Source organism: Salmo salar, chromosome ssa04, assembly GCF_905237065.1.
Source record: "Salmo salar chromosome ssa04, Ssal_v3.1, whole genome shotgun sequence".
Taxonomy (NCBI): Eukaryota; Metazoa; Chordata; class Actinopteri; order Salmoniformes; family Salmonidae; genus Salmo; species Salmo salar.
Genome location: NC_059445.1, coordinates 55261248 through 55275081, shown reverse-complemented (window position 1 = coordinate 55275081; position 13834 = coordinate 55261248). Strand labels below are relative to the sequence as shown.

Below are 13834 nucleotides of genomic sequence, written 5' to 3'. Positions count from 1 at the left end.
GGATAAAGTTTTACATTTGAAAAGAAATTGCCTTCAGATGTTGGCCTGCTGCAATTGGATAGGGGTGGACGGGTGAGCGGATCATGCGTGGTAATGTTGGGCCAGACAGTAGACAGCACCTCCCTCTCCTTTCTCTCTCTCTGGTCTGAAGGGAGGGACACACTTGGCCAGCAGAGGAGACGTTTTGCCTAGCTACCTAGACTCCTTGCTTCGGCCAAACGCTATGCCATGCCCACGGACGTTAGTTTCTTCTCTGCAATGAGTCTGGATCTGAGTACATACCTGACCCTTCATCAAAGCCGAACACATTCGGGGCCGTCTGATTGGTCCAGAAACCGATGGGTTGGGCCAGAGCCAGAACACACGTGGGTAAACCGTCATTGGTTTTGATACTCTGATTGGTTAGACGATCCAATCGCTAATGACTTTGATTTGTACTACTGTACGCCTCGCGTCACCACAAACTACTTCAATGACGGCAGTCTCAGACTAAAGTATGTAGTGAACAACAGAGCAGCGGAAGAATAGTGTGAGTCGTCAGACTAGGAGACGTTAGCCTCATGTCACTATGGCTGTGCTACAGACTGTCTGAACTGAAGCCCTCCAGCTAGTAGGATGGTTTGGCCTTTTTTCCTCTTCCTTCTCCATACTTTATATGACAGCTAGACATCAAGCAGATGCTGGGGATATTGAGATGTTAGATGTCATCGCTACAGACCTTGGTTTTATTTTAATGACTCACCCTAGTCAGACATGTCATGTTGAATTTCCTTCTATTTGGGAACCCAGTGTTTTTGTAAAACTGTCTTTTTAAGAATATTTGGCGGGAAGAAAATGCAATGTTTTTCCAGGTTTTTTCTGGGTTAGGAACAGAAGTAAAAATATCTGAGGTCTGGATTTATTTAAACTGCATTCCACCATGATCCCTTGAACGTGTTTGCGTGATTCGCTAGTGTGGCTGGTCATCATTTTGCTGTTAATGTAGGAATTTTAAACCAATTAACCTGATTTAGATTGAGGTTTTAACCTAAAGAATGTTTTTCTGGTATATTGTACCGTTCAGTTCACCCCTAATATATAGTTACAGGTTGGAGTTACAGTTGGGCTTTGTCATTGAGATCTACGGTAGCCTAATGGCCAGGGTACCTGGAGGAAGTGGATGTTTGATTTGAACAGGCCTTTGGTGTGTCTGTCTGGAGCAGCCTGTCTGACTGGATAGTATCTCTGCTTTCTGTCTCCAAGATGGATGGCCAGTGTCCTTTTGCCAACAATGAGAAAATCTCTCTTCATTCTGTTCTCTCGCTCTTATTTTCTCTCACTTTCTCTCTGTCGGAGGTGAAAGTATTATCATAATAATCAGACATTCCATTTAGCAATCCACTCTCTCAAACTCATTTGTAAGTCTGTCCAGTTGGCCCAGTCTGCTCCGGTGCTCTATGTGTTGTAAACCCTGAGCTCATCAGTCTCCCCTTACTACCAGGGTGGATTTGCTATTTACTGTTCCTCAGCTCACAGTGGTGGTACTAGGACAGGGACTGGCTGGCAGGCCTTGCATGGGGATGTGAGAATGAGCATGGCACAGGTCCCTGCTTGCCTCATCACCATCACGGCCCCTATGTTACCTGTGAATAACACGCCAGAGTCCAGGCCCGGCACATCGCCATATTGTGGAAGGGAGTTTGAGGAGGGAGGAAGGAGCGGGGAGGAGAGGCACAGGCTCGGCAGGCACGGGCTCAGCCACCTCCATGGCAGGCAGGCCTCCCTTCCCTTCCGCTCTGCTCTGCAGGGAGGAGCGCGGGGCTCCAAGATGGCAATCAAGCCTTGATTTGCCAACACATTTCTAATGATTAAAATGTAATTAGCACCAGCGAGCGCCTCCTCCCCAGCTAATTTCCATGCACACTGTGACAGGCAGGTGGTTGGCGGCGCCCGGGCCCCAGCAGCAGATGGAAGAGCAGGCAGCGGGAGAGGAAAAAAACATTTTGCCATGCGACTGTTTGCATCAGAAAACCATCAGGACGTGCAGCTTTACTCTGGGAGGGAGAAAAAAAGAAGAGGAGCCCTTGACAGCGGCATATCAAATTGGCACCGTCTGAGCTGACCCTGGCAATAGCTGCCATTATTCATGCTGCTATCCCACTAGCTTCCAAGCTGGCAGACAGGCAGGCAGGTGGGCAGACAGACAGACAGGCGAGTCTACGGGCAGACAGTTTCTATTTATCCTTTATTTAACCTGGGAGTCCCTCAGCTTTAATTCAGTGATCCTGCAGGAAATGTGTCCCAGGCAGATAACTATCCCCAGTCCTCAGCTCCACTAGACCCTTAAAGGAAGCAGATATCAATGGTACTGTCATTAATTCTAGGGTCATGGACAGTGACCAGCAGCACCTCGTGATAGTACCAGACATGGGGATGGCATGGCACAATGATGCATCCATCCAGTCATATTGAAGAAGTTGACATTTGAGCAAATATTAGGTCAGGCTATTGTGACATGTCTCTCTGAATGGTTGTTTATATTTATTTGATTGACACAGCATCTGTATACATTTGAGAAACAGTGCATTTGGAACCACATATTCCATGATTCCAGATTATATGCCTAAATGTTATGTTTCTAAGTAGCTACAGTACAGAACATGGCGTGCATCTCTCTCACGCATCTCTGTTTGATGTGGTGGGCAAGACTCCTTATGACAATAGTTGTTTCTGTTGGGGAGTTTGGCAGAGCCAGACACAGAAAGACCCTGCTGTTGCTTATGAGAGGATAGCAGAGCGGAGCTAGCTGAATCATTTACCATTGAGGACATCTCTCCTCATGTTCCCTGTCTGTTCCCTGTCTCCTCTGTCTATTGGGTTAATATTATCTCAGCTGGAGTCTGGAGAGGCTTACGGACACAGAATAGTTTTATCCTACTCTGAGTCTGATATAAACAAAAGCCTTGATGCTTGGACACATTATAGGGAAATTTGTAAGTGCACTCAGCCAAAAGGAGGGGTAGAGGGTGGGGGTCGTGGTAGGGCGGTCGGGGCAATCAGAAGTGCTCCAGATACAGGCCAACATCAACAGCTCTTAGTGCTGAGGGTAATGTTTGACATTCCTCTGTTACTTAACCTAAACACTGAGGTCTGGGGTCTGCGTTGTACAGTATAATGTTGGGGCTGTGTAAATACCACTGGGCCTGGCTAGAGTATCGCTTTCTATGGCTGCTGCCCTCCTTCTCCCCCCGTCTTCCTCAGAGGAGTAATGGTTTCCTTATTGTACATGACTGCATTAAATTACGCAGACTTCCTCAAGCTGCCTCAGCCTGTCTGAGAGCTACGCTCTAGGTTCTAAATGGCCCCATTGTTGTACTGTAGGTACATATGTTTTACATGTCTGTGTGTTTTACATATTAATGTCCTAGTTTTTCTAGTTTCCCTTTCAAAATAGTTTTTGCAGTTTGTTCTCCTATTTACAGTAGCATACTATACCTACTCATTTCCATGAGCACTCTGATTTAAAACCTTATCAAATCCATCCAACCTCCACATGTGCAACCATAATGGTACTTTAGTTGAGATATGTCATCCACATAATCTTAGGCTCACAGTGATATTATCTAGCCTAGGCTTCCTGCAGTGCCTCTGTTTTTCAACATGGGACTCAGTAAATGGAAAAGAACACAGTAGATTTGCCAATGATGGTGCTCCTCTCTCCGAGCCACACTGCATGACTGCATTTTAACGCACCATGATCACTAATCAGTGACTGACGACACCGACTTGTTTTTATGTTACAAGTGTTTGTATCATTTTAGCGTTATTATTATTGGTTGCTTTTCCCTGTGTAGTGCAGTGAGTGTGAGGGAGCGTGGCGTCTTGTGCTTAAAGGACGAACAAATTGCCTGCCCTTGCCTGTCAGTCTTGATCTCTGGCTTTCTTGCTTTGCTCATTATAAAGGTATTTCCATTTTATTGAGTTCTCATTTTTTCTTCTCCCACTCCCTTTATAGTGCAGAGAAATTTGCATACCTCTATCCTCGGGGGGAAAAAAGTAATGACAGCAATTGATTTGTATTTTCTCTTCCCCCTCTAGCTGTGTGAGTGTCTCGTGTAGTGGCACCTGCAGAAGCGACAGGCATGGGGATGAGAAGCGAAAGAGAGCAGTTGATTAAATCATCATCAAGTCGTACCGCTAGAAAGTCAATTCTGCTCGCCGTCTACAATGATATCCTTTTATCTTAAAGTAATGAGCTATGGCACTTTTGCATCGGGTAATACGATGACTTCTATTAGCATGTTCCATTTGCTTCATAAGCAAGGGCAAGTAATTCCAGTCCTCTTCTATCTCGACAATCAAAGCAATTGGCTGCACAGGCAGGCAGGGGAAAAAGGGAATGGAATGGGGGAAGAAAAGAAAGAAAGGCTGAGGGTGTTTTTTATGGATCACAACACAGTGGAAAAAATGTATCTCCCCATTATTTGAACTCCTCGCCTGCCTGCTCTGCTTGGTGTGCTCTGCACAGAGACTGCAGAGACTAATGAGTCTTGGGTAACATTACTCTTGTCACAGTATGAAGGCTTAAACACATGGAAGTAGTTCAGACAGTAATACAGGCCCCTTTATTAGTGATGGGGGGGAAAAGTCGATACAGTTACATATCACAATATTATTTTGGACAACATTTTATTGATACTTTGACTCCAAGTAATGGCTATCGTTAGCTAGCGCTAATCGGCTGTACCTGCACAAAAACTCTGGTATTTTTCATCCTATATCTTCTGTTCCATTTTCTTTTAAATATTGAGCCAACATGTTTTAAGCAGTTTTATTTCCATGACTGATGAAAACTTGTTTTTATTATGGCTCCTTCTTGTCTCTCTGCAGCAGACATATAGTGAGCAATATGTTTGGAACATCAAATCACAATAAAATTGCAGTATCGAATTGCAATACATGTACATCAATACAAGTATCGTGATAGTATAGTATCATGGGGTCCCTGGCAATTCCCAGCCCTAATAGATACAGTTACAGTTAGCATGCATCATTTGTAGAACATGCATTGTTGTAGGTAATGACGTACATTAACTTTGTTTATGTTTCCAGCTGACAGGCTATGTGTCACGCTCGTTGAAAAGGTCGGATCAAGGCGCAGCGTGATTTGAGTTCCACATATTTTATTAAAGTGAAACTAAGAAAACAACAAACATACAACGAACGTGAAGTCGTAGTGCTCAACACACTAACACAAAACAATATCCCACAACCCAGGTGGGAACAATGGAGAACTTAAGTATGATCCCCAATTAGAGACAACGAACATCAGCTGCCTCTAATTGGGAACCATACCAAGAGCACCAACATAGAAATGAAAAGACTAGAACACCCCCTAGTCACGCCCTGACCTACAACACCATGGTCAGGGCGTGACACTATGTAGTCTATATTTGGCTGTTGACTTGTCTCTGTGCACTGTGAATTAATTAACACAGGGGGAAAGAAAGGAGTGATGGAGGTAGATAAAGAGGGGGAAAGAGGGTGGGAGGGAGAGAACGGGAGAAAGTGTTAGAGGAGAGTGTTTTCTCAGTGTGCTTATTGCCCCCCCCCCCAAAGGTGCGGACTCCGGCCGCAAAACCGGAAACCAAATGGGGAGGGTAGGGGGGCTGTCTTGTGTCGGTGGTGGCTCCGGTGCGGGCTGAACGCCGTGCCTGGACTGGGCATCGGCGCAGAGGAAGGCTCCGGCCTTGGAGCGGTACTGGATGCCGTGCCTGGATTGGGCACCGGCGCAGAGGAGGGCTCCGGCCATGGAGCTGGGTTGGACGTCATCCCTGGACTGGGAACCGGCGCAGAGGAAGGCTCGCTGGGTTGGCCGCCGTGGCTGGACTGGGCACTGGCGCAGAGGAAGGCTCCTGCCATGGAGCGGGACTGGACGCCGTGCCTGGACTGGGCACCAGCGCAGAGGAAGGCTCCTGCCATAGAGCGGGACTGGACACCGTGCCTGGACTGGGCACCGGCGCAGAGGAAGGCTCCGGCCTTGAAGCGGGACTGGACGCCGTGCCTGGACTGGGCACCGGCGCAGAGGAAGGCTCCGGCCTTGGAGTGGGACTGGTCGCCGTGCCTGGACTGGGCACCGGCGCAGAGGAAGGCTCCGGCCTTGGAGTGGGACTGAAGCCGTGCCTGGACTGGGCACCGGCGCAGAGGGAGGCTCCTGCCAGGGAGTGGGACTGGACACCGTGCCTGGACTGGGCATCGGCACAGGTTGCACCGGACTGATGACACGTTCCTCAGGTCGAGTGCGTGGAGCCAGCACAGGACGCTCCGGGCTGGAGGCGCACTGGAGGCTTAGTGCGTGGAGCCGGTACAGGTGGCACCGGACTATTGACACGCACTTTAGGGCAAGTGCGGGGAGCTGGCACAGGACATACCGGACTGGGGAGGCGCATTGGAGGCCTGATGCGTGGAGCCGGCACAGGTGGCACCGGACTGGTGACACGCACTTCAGGTCGAATGTTGAGCAGAACACACTTGACCAACATCTCTCTCCTCTCTCTCTCCCCCCCAACTTCTCCATCGCCTCCCTGACGGTCTCTGGCTTTTCAGGGCGGGTGCGGGGAGCTGGCACAGATGGCACCGGACTGGTGTCACGCTTTTCAGCACTCCTGCGGTGCAGCATACTCCTCGCCAAAGTCATTCTCCGATATTCCTCCTCACACTGCTCCATCGACTCCCAGGCGGGCTCTGGCTCTCTCCTTGGCTCGGCCGACCACCCATCGTGCCCCCCCCCCAAACAATCTTGGGGTTTCTGTGGCCGTGGGTCCCGGCGTCGTCGCTGTCCTTCCTGATTTCCTGGCGACTCCCGCCAAGGAAGGGTCTCGCATCCTCCCATGATCTCTTCCCGGGTCCAACTCACTTTTCCCTCCGTTACACGCTGCTTGGTCCTTGTTTGGTGGGATATTCTGTCACACTCGTTGAAAAGGTCGGACCAAGGCGCAGCGTGATTTGAGTTCCACATATTTTATTAAAGTGAAACTAAGAAAACAACAAACACACAACGGACGTGAAGAAGTAGTGCTCAACACACTAACACAAAACAATATCCCACAACCCAGGTGGGAACAATGGAGAACTTAAGTATGATCCCCAATTAGAGACAAAGAAACATCAGCTGCCTCTAATTGGGAACCATACCAAGAGCACCAACATAGAAATGAAAAGACTAGAACACCCCCTAGTCACGCCCTGACCTACAACACCATAGAGAACCAAGGGCTCTCTATGGTCAGGGCGTGACACTATGTCGTCTATATTTGGCTGTTGGCTTGTCTCGGTGCACTGTGAATTAATTAACACAGGGGGAAAGAAAGGAGTGATGGAGGTAGATAAAGAGGGGGAAAGAGGGTGGGAGGGAGAGTACGGGAGAGAGTGTTAGAGGAGAGTGTTTTCTCAGTGTGTTTATTGCCTCTGCATAATTTACGAGGTGCTGACCATCATGGCAGTTTGCTGGGGGCTGGGCCCTGGGGCCGTATGGGACAGGCCGGTAAATTGCACGCTGCCCAGCACAGGCCCCTTTCCTTCTTCACTGGTCCAGTTAGCCAGGGGAATACAGAGCCAGAGGCCCAGCCTGCCTTTTACCTTTGAGCTCTGCAGGGAGCAGGGCCCCGGCTCAGCAGAAAGGAAAAAATAGAGAGCACCAGGCTTAAGGAAGTCACCGTGACCTGGCTCCCATGCGCTGTCAGTCAATCACCCCACACTGGGCTGGCACAAGGGTAAACCCTCTCTGTTTTAATCGACACTAGCCCCCCCCGCTCCACACACCGAGTGCCTTCTTCATTTCCGACTCCAGTGCCTCCCCGTTCCTCGGCCATACTCACAACTTCGAGGGCCGCCGGCCATCCAGCATCCCGCTAATTAGTTGATAAAGAATTAAGTGGACCTTGAAATTGAAATTGGGTAGAAAAACTGAAATCCAACTTTCTTTTCCCAAAAGACACCCTTCCTGTTTCGCTGTTCTCTCCATCTTTCCATCCTGCACCTAAAATAATTGATATGAACAATTTGGAATTTTTAGTTTTGAATGTTAATCAGACCAACCAGGTGCTTGTGTGAGATATTTTATGGACTGTTTGTTTCATATTCAGGTCCATGTCTAAATAGTATAATGGAGTGGTCTAATGACATTGGCCCAACAGATCCACGGACGACACTATCGCCATCGCAATGCACACTGCCATATTCCACCTGGACAAGAGGAATACATATGTAAGAATGCTGTTCATTGACTATAGCTCAGCCTTCAACACCATAGAGCCATCCAAGCTCATCACTAAGCTCGGGGCCTTGGGTCTGAACCCCGCCATGTACAACTGGTTCCTGGACTTCCTGATGGGCCGTCACCAGATGTTGAAGGTAGACAACAACACCTCTGCCACGCTGATCCTCAACACAGGGGCCCCACAGGGGTGCATGCTTATCCCCCTTCTGCACACTGCCTTCCCTCCAGGAAATCTACAACACCTGGTTTCACAGGAAGGCCAAGAAGAACATCAAAGACCTCAGCCAACCGAACCACGGCCTGTTCACCCCGCTACCATCCAGAAGGCGGAAACAGTACAAGTGCATTCAAGCTGGGACTGATAGACTGAAAAACAGCTTCTATCTCCAGGCCATCAGTCTTTTAAATAGTCACCACTAGCCGGCCTCTGCCCAGTACCCTGCCCTGAACCTTAGTCACTGTTACTAGCTAGCTACCACCCAGTACTCTACCCTGTACCTTAGAGACTGCTGCCCTATGTACATAGTCATTGAACACGGGTCACTTTAATAATGTTTACATACTGTCATACCCACTTCATATGTATATACTGTATTCTAGTGGTGGCTCATCCTATAATACTGCTGTAAACACCTTTTTCTATTGATATACTGCCCATACTGTCTATACACCATGATATATATATATATATACAGTACCAGTCAAAAGTTTGGACACCCTTACTCATTCAAGGGTTTTTCTTTATTTGTACTATTTTCTACATGGTTGAATAATAGTGAAGACATCAAAACTATTACATAACACATGTTGAATAATGTAGTAATCAAAAAAAGTTTTAAACCAATCAAAATATATTTTATATTTGAGATTCTTCAAAGTAGGCACCCTTTGCCTTGATGACAGCTTTGCACATTCTTGCCATTCTCTCAACCAGCTTCATGATGTAGTCACCTGGAATACATTTCAATTAACAGGTGTGCCTTGTTAAAAGTTCATTTGTGGAATATCTTTCATTCATAATGTGTTTGAGCCAATCAGTTGTGTTGTGACAAGGTAAGGGTGGTATACAGAAGATAGCCCTATTTGGTAAAAGACCAAATCCATATTATGGCAATAACAGCTCAAATAAGCAAAGAGAAACGACAGTCTATAATTGCTTTAAGACATGTGTCACGGCTGTCGAAAGGAGCAGACCAAAGTGCAGCGTGGTTGTAGTTCCACATTTTATTAAATCCGTGAAACTTTGCAATACATAAATAACTGAATCGACAAAACAACAAACCGTGACAGAGAGAAACAAACACTACTCAAAATATAATAACCCACAAAACCCAGGAAGAAAACCCCTACTTAAATATGATTTCCAATTAGAGACAACAAGGACCAGCTGCCTCCAATTGGAGATCAACCCCCCCCCAAAAAAAAACATAGAAATAGAAAAACTAGAACTTAAACATAGAAAACATAGACAAACCACCCAAAACACCCCCTGTCACGCCCTGACCTACTCTACTATAGAAAATGACATCTTACTAGGCTCAGGACGTGACAACATGAAGGTCAGTCAATCTGGAAAATGTCAAGAACTTTGAAAGCTTCTTCAAATGCAGTCGCACAAAACAATCAAGCGCTATGATGAAACTGGCTCTCATGAGGACCACCACCACAGGAATGGAAGACCCAGAGTTACCTCTGCTGCAGAGGATAAGTTCATCAGAGTTACCGGCCTCAGAAATTGCAGCCCAAATAAATGCTTCTCAGAGTTCAAGTAATAGAAACATCTCAATTTCAACTGTTCAGAGGAGACTGCGTGAATCAGGCCTTCATGGTCGAATTGCTGCAAAGAAACCACTACTAAAGGACACCAATAAGAAGAAGATACTTTCTTGGGCCAAGAAACACGAGCAATGGACATTAGACCAGTGGAAGTCCAAATTTGACGTTTTTGGATCTAACCGCCTTGTTTTTGTGAGACGCAGAGTAGGTGAACGGATGATCTCCGCATGTGTGGTTCCCACCGTGAAGCATGGAGGAGGAGGTTTGATGGTGTGGTGGTGATTTGCTGGTGACACTGTCCCCATCCAACCTGACAGAGCTTGAGAGGATCTGCAGAGAAGAATGAGAGAAACTCCCCAAATACAGGTGTGCCAAGCTTGTAGCATCATACCCAAGAAGAGGCAGTAATCGCTACCAAATGTGCTTCAACAATGTACTGATTAAAGGGTCTGAATACTTATGTAAATGTGATATTTCCGGTTTTAATTTGTAATAAATTTGCTACAATTTCTAAAAACCTGTTTTGCTTTGTCATTATGGGGTATTGTGTGAAGATTGATGAGGGGGAAAAACTATTTAATCCATTTTAGAATAAGGCTGTAATGTAACAAAATGTGGAAAAAGTCAAGGGGTCTGAATACTTTCTGAATGCACTGTATATTTACACTGTACATACAGTTGAAGTCGGAAGTTTACATACACCTTATTCAAATACATTTAAACTCCGTTTTTCACAATTCCTGACATTTAATCCTCGGAAAAATTCCCTGTCTTAGGTCAGTTAGGATCACCACTTTATTTTAAGAATGTGAAATGTCAGAATAATAGTAGAGAGAATGATTTATTTCAGCTTTTATTTCTTTCATCACATTCCCTGTGGGTCAGAAGTTTACATACACTCAATTAGTATTTGGTAGCATTGCCTTTAAATTGTTAAACTTGGATCAAACGTTTTGGGTAGCCTTCCACAAGCTTCCCACAATAAGTTGGGTGAATTTTGGCCCATTCCTCCTGACAGATCTGATGTAACTGAATCAGGTTTGTAGCCCTCCTTGCTCACACACGCTTTTTCAGTTCTGCCCACAAATTTTCTATGGGATTGAGGTCAGGGCTTTGTGATGGCCACTCCAATACCTTGACTTTGTTGTCCTTAAGCCATTTTGCCACAACTTTGGAAGAATGCTTGGGGTCATTGTCCATTTGGAAGACCCATTTGCGACCAAGCTTTAACTTCCTGACTGATGTCATGAGATGTTGCTTCAATATATCCATGTAATGGTCGTTCCTCATGATGCCATCTATTTTGTGAAGTGCACCAGTCCCTCCTGCAGCAAAGCACCCCACAACATGATGCTGCCACCCCCGTGCTTCACAGTTGGGATAGTGTTCTTCACGGTTGGGATAGTGTTCTTTGCAAGCCTCCCCATTTTTCCTCCAAACATAATGATGGTCATTATGGCCGAACAGTTCTATTTTTGTTTCATCAGACCAGAGGACATTTCTCCAAAAAGTACGATCTTCGTCCCCATGTGCAGTTGCAAACCGTAGTCTGGCTTTTTTATGGCGGTTTTGGAGCAGTGGCTTCTTCCTTGCTGAGTGGCCTTTCAGGTTATGTCGATGTAGGACTCGTTTTACTGTGGATATAGATACTTTTGTACCTGTTTCCCCCAGCATCTTCACAAGGTCCTTTGCTGTTGTTCTGGGATTGATTTGCACTTTTCGCACCAAAGTACGTTCATCTCTAGGAGACAGAACCCATCTCCTTCCTGAGCGGTATGATGGCTGCGTGGTCCCATGGTGTTTATACTTCCATACTATTGTTTGTACAGATGAGCGTGGTACCTTCAGTCATTTGGAAATTGCTCCCAAGGATGAACCAGACTTGCGGAGGTCTACAATGTTTTTACGGAGGTCTTGGCTGATTTCTTTTGATTTTCCCATGATGTCAAACAAAGAGGCACTGAGTTTGAAGGTAGGCCTTGAAATACATCCACAGGTACACCTCCAATTGACTCAAATTATGTCAATTAGCCTATCAGAAGCTTCTAAAGCCATGACATCATTTTCTGGAATTGTCCAAGCTGTTTAAAGGCACAGTCAACTTAGTGTATGTAAACTTCTGGCCCCACTGGAATTGTGATACAGTGAGTTGTAAGTGCAATAATCTGTCTGTAAACAATTGTTGGAAAAATTACTTGTGTCATGCACAAAGTAGATGTCCTAACCGACTTGCCAAAACTATAGTTTGTTAACAAGAAAGTTGTGGAGTGGTTGAAAAACGAGTTTTAATGACTCCAACCTAAGGATATGTAAACTTCTGACTTCAACTGTACAGTGCCTTCAGAAAGTATTCTCACCCTTTTACTTTTTCTAAATTTTGTTGTGTTACAGCCTGAATTTAAAATGGATTTAAATGAGATTTTGTGTCACTGATCAACACACAATACTGTCAAAGTGGAATTTTGTTTGTCAATTTTTTTTTTATTAATACAAAATTAAAAGCTGAAATGTCTTCAATCAATAAGTATTCAACCCCTTTGTTATGGCAAGACTAAATAAGTTCAGGAGTAAAAATGTGCTTAACAAATCGTGTAATAAATTGCATGGAAGTTGCATGTTACGAATAGTGGTTAACATGATTTTTGATTGACTACCCCATCTCTGTACCCCACACATACAATTATCTGTAAGGTCCCTCAATCGTGAATTTCAAGCACAGTATTCCAAAACATGCACCTTGTTTGCGACAAGGCACTAAAGTAATACTGCAAAAGAATTGGGGAAGAATTTAACTTTTTTGTCCTGAATACAGATATGTTTGGGGCATATCCAACACAACACATCACTGAGTACCACTCTTCATATTTTCAAGCATGGTGGTGGCTGCATCATATTATGGATATGCTTGTCATCTGCAAGGACTAGGGAGTTTTTTGTGATAAAAAGAAAAGGAATACAGCTATAAGCACAGGTAAAATCCTAGAAGAAAACCTGGTTCAGTCTGCTTTCACCTTTCAGCAGGATGAATTCACCTTTCAGCAGGACAATAATCTAAAACACAAGGCCAAATCTGGGGCGGTAGGTAGCCTAGTGGTTAGAGCATTGGGCCAGTAACCGAAAGGTTGCTAGATTGAGTCCCCGAGCCAACAAGGTAAAAATCTGTCGTTCTGCCCCTGAACAAGTCAGTTTACCCACTGTTCCTAGGATGTCATTGTAAATAAGAATTTGTTCTTATCTGACTTGCCTAGTTAAATAAAGGTTAAATAAAAAATAAAAATAAAAACATCTACACTGGAGTTGCTTACCAAGATGACATTGAATGTTCCTGAGTGGCCTAGTTACAGTTTTTACTGAATTGGCTTGGAAATCTATGGCAAGACGTGAAAATGACTGTCTAGTACTGATCAACAATCAAGATCTTGAAGAAGTGTAAAAAGAATAATGGGCAAATATTGCACAATCCAGGTGTGTAAAGCTCTTAGACATCCCCAAAAAGACAGCTGTAATGGCTGCCAAAGGTGCTTCTACAAAGTATTGACTGAGTGGTGTGAATACTTACGTAAATTAGATATTTCTGTATTTCTTTCTCAATAAATTACCAAAAATGTCTAAAAACTTGTTTTCACTTTGTCTTTAATGGGGTAATGTGTATAGATCTGTGAATATATTTATTTTATTCCATTTGGAATTCAGGCTGTAACACAATAAAATGTGGAAGAAGTCAAGGTGTATGGATACTTTTTGAAGGCGCTGTATATATTTATATTCCAGACTCTGACATTGTTCATTCTGATATTTCTT

At 45.1% G+C, this 13834-nt stretch overlaps 1 protein-coding gene across 9 annotated transcripts in view; it reads left to right on the top strand.

Moving 5' to 3' along the window:
* The window catches only part of LOC106603524 (autism susceptibility gene 2 protein), a 505996-nt gene that overhangs the window by 345986 nt on the left and 146176 nt on the right, over positions 1-13834 (top strand). The window lies entirely within an intron of this gene.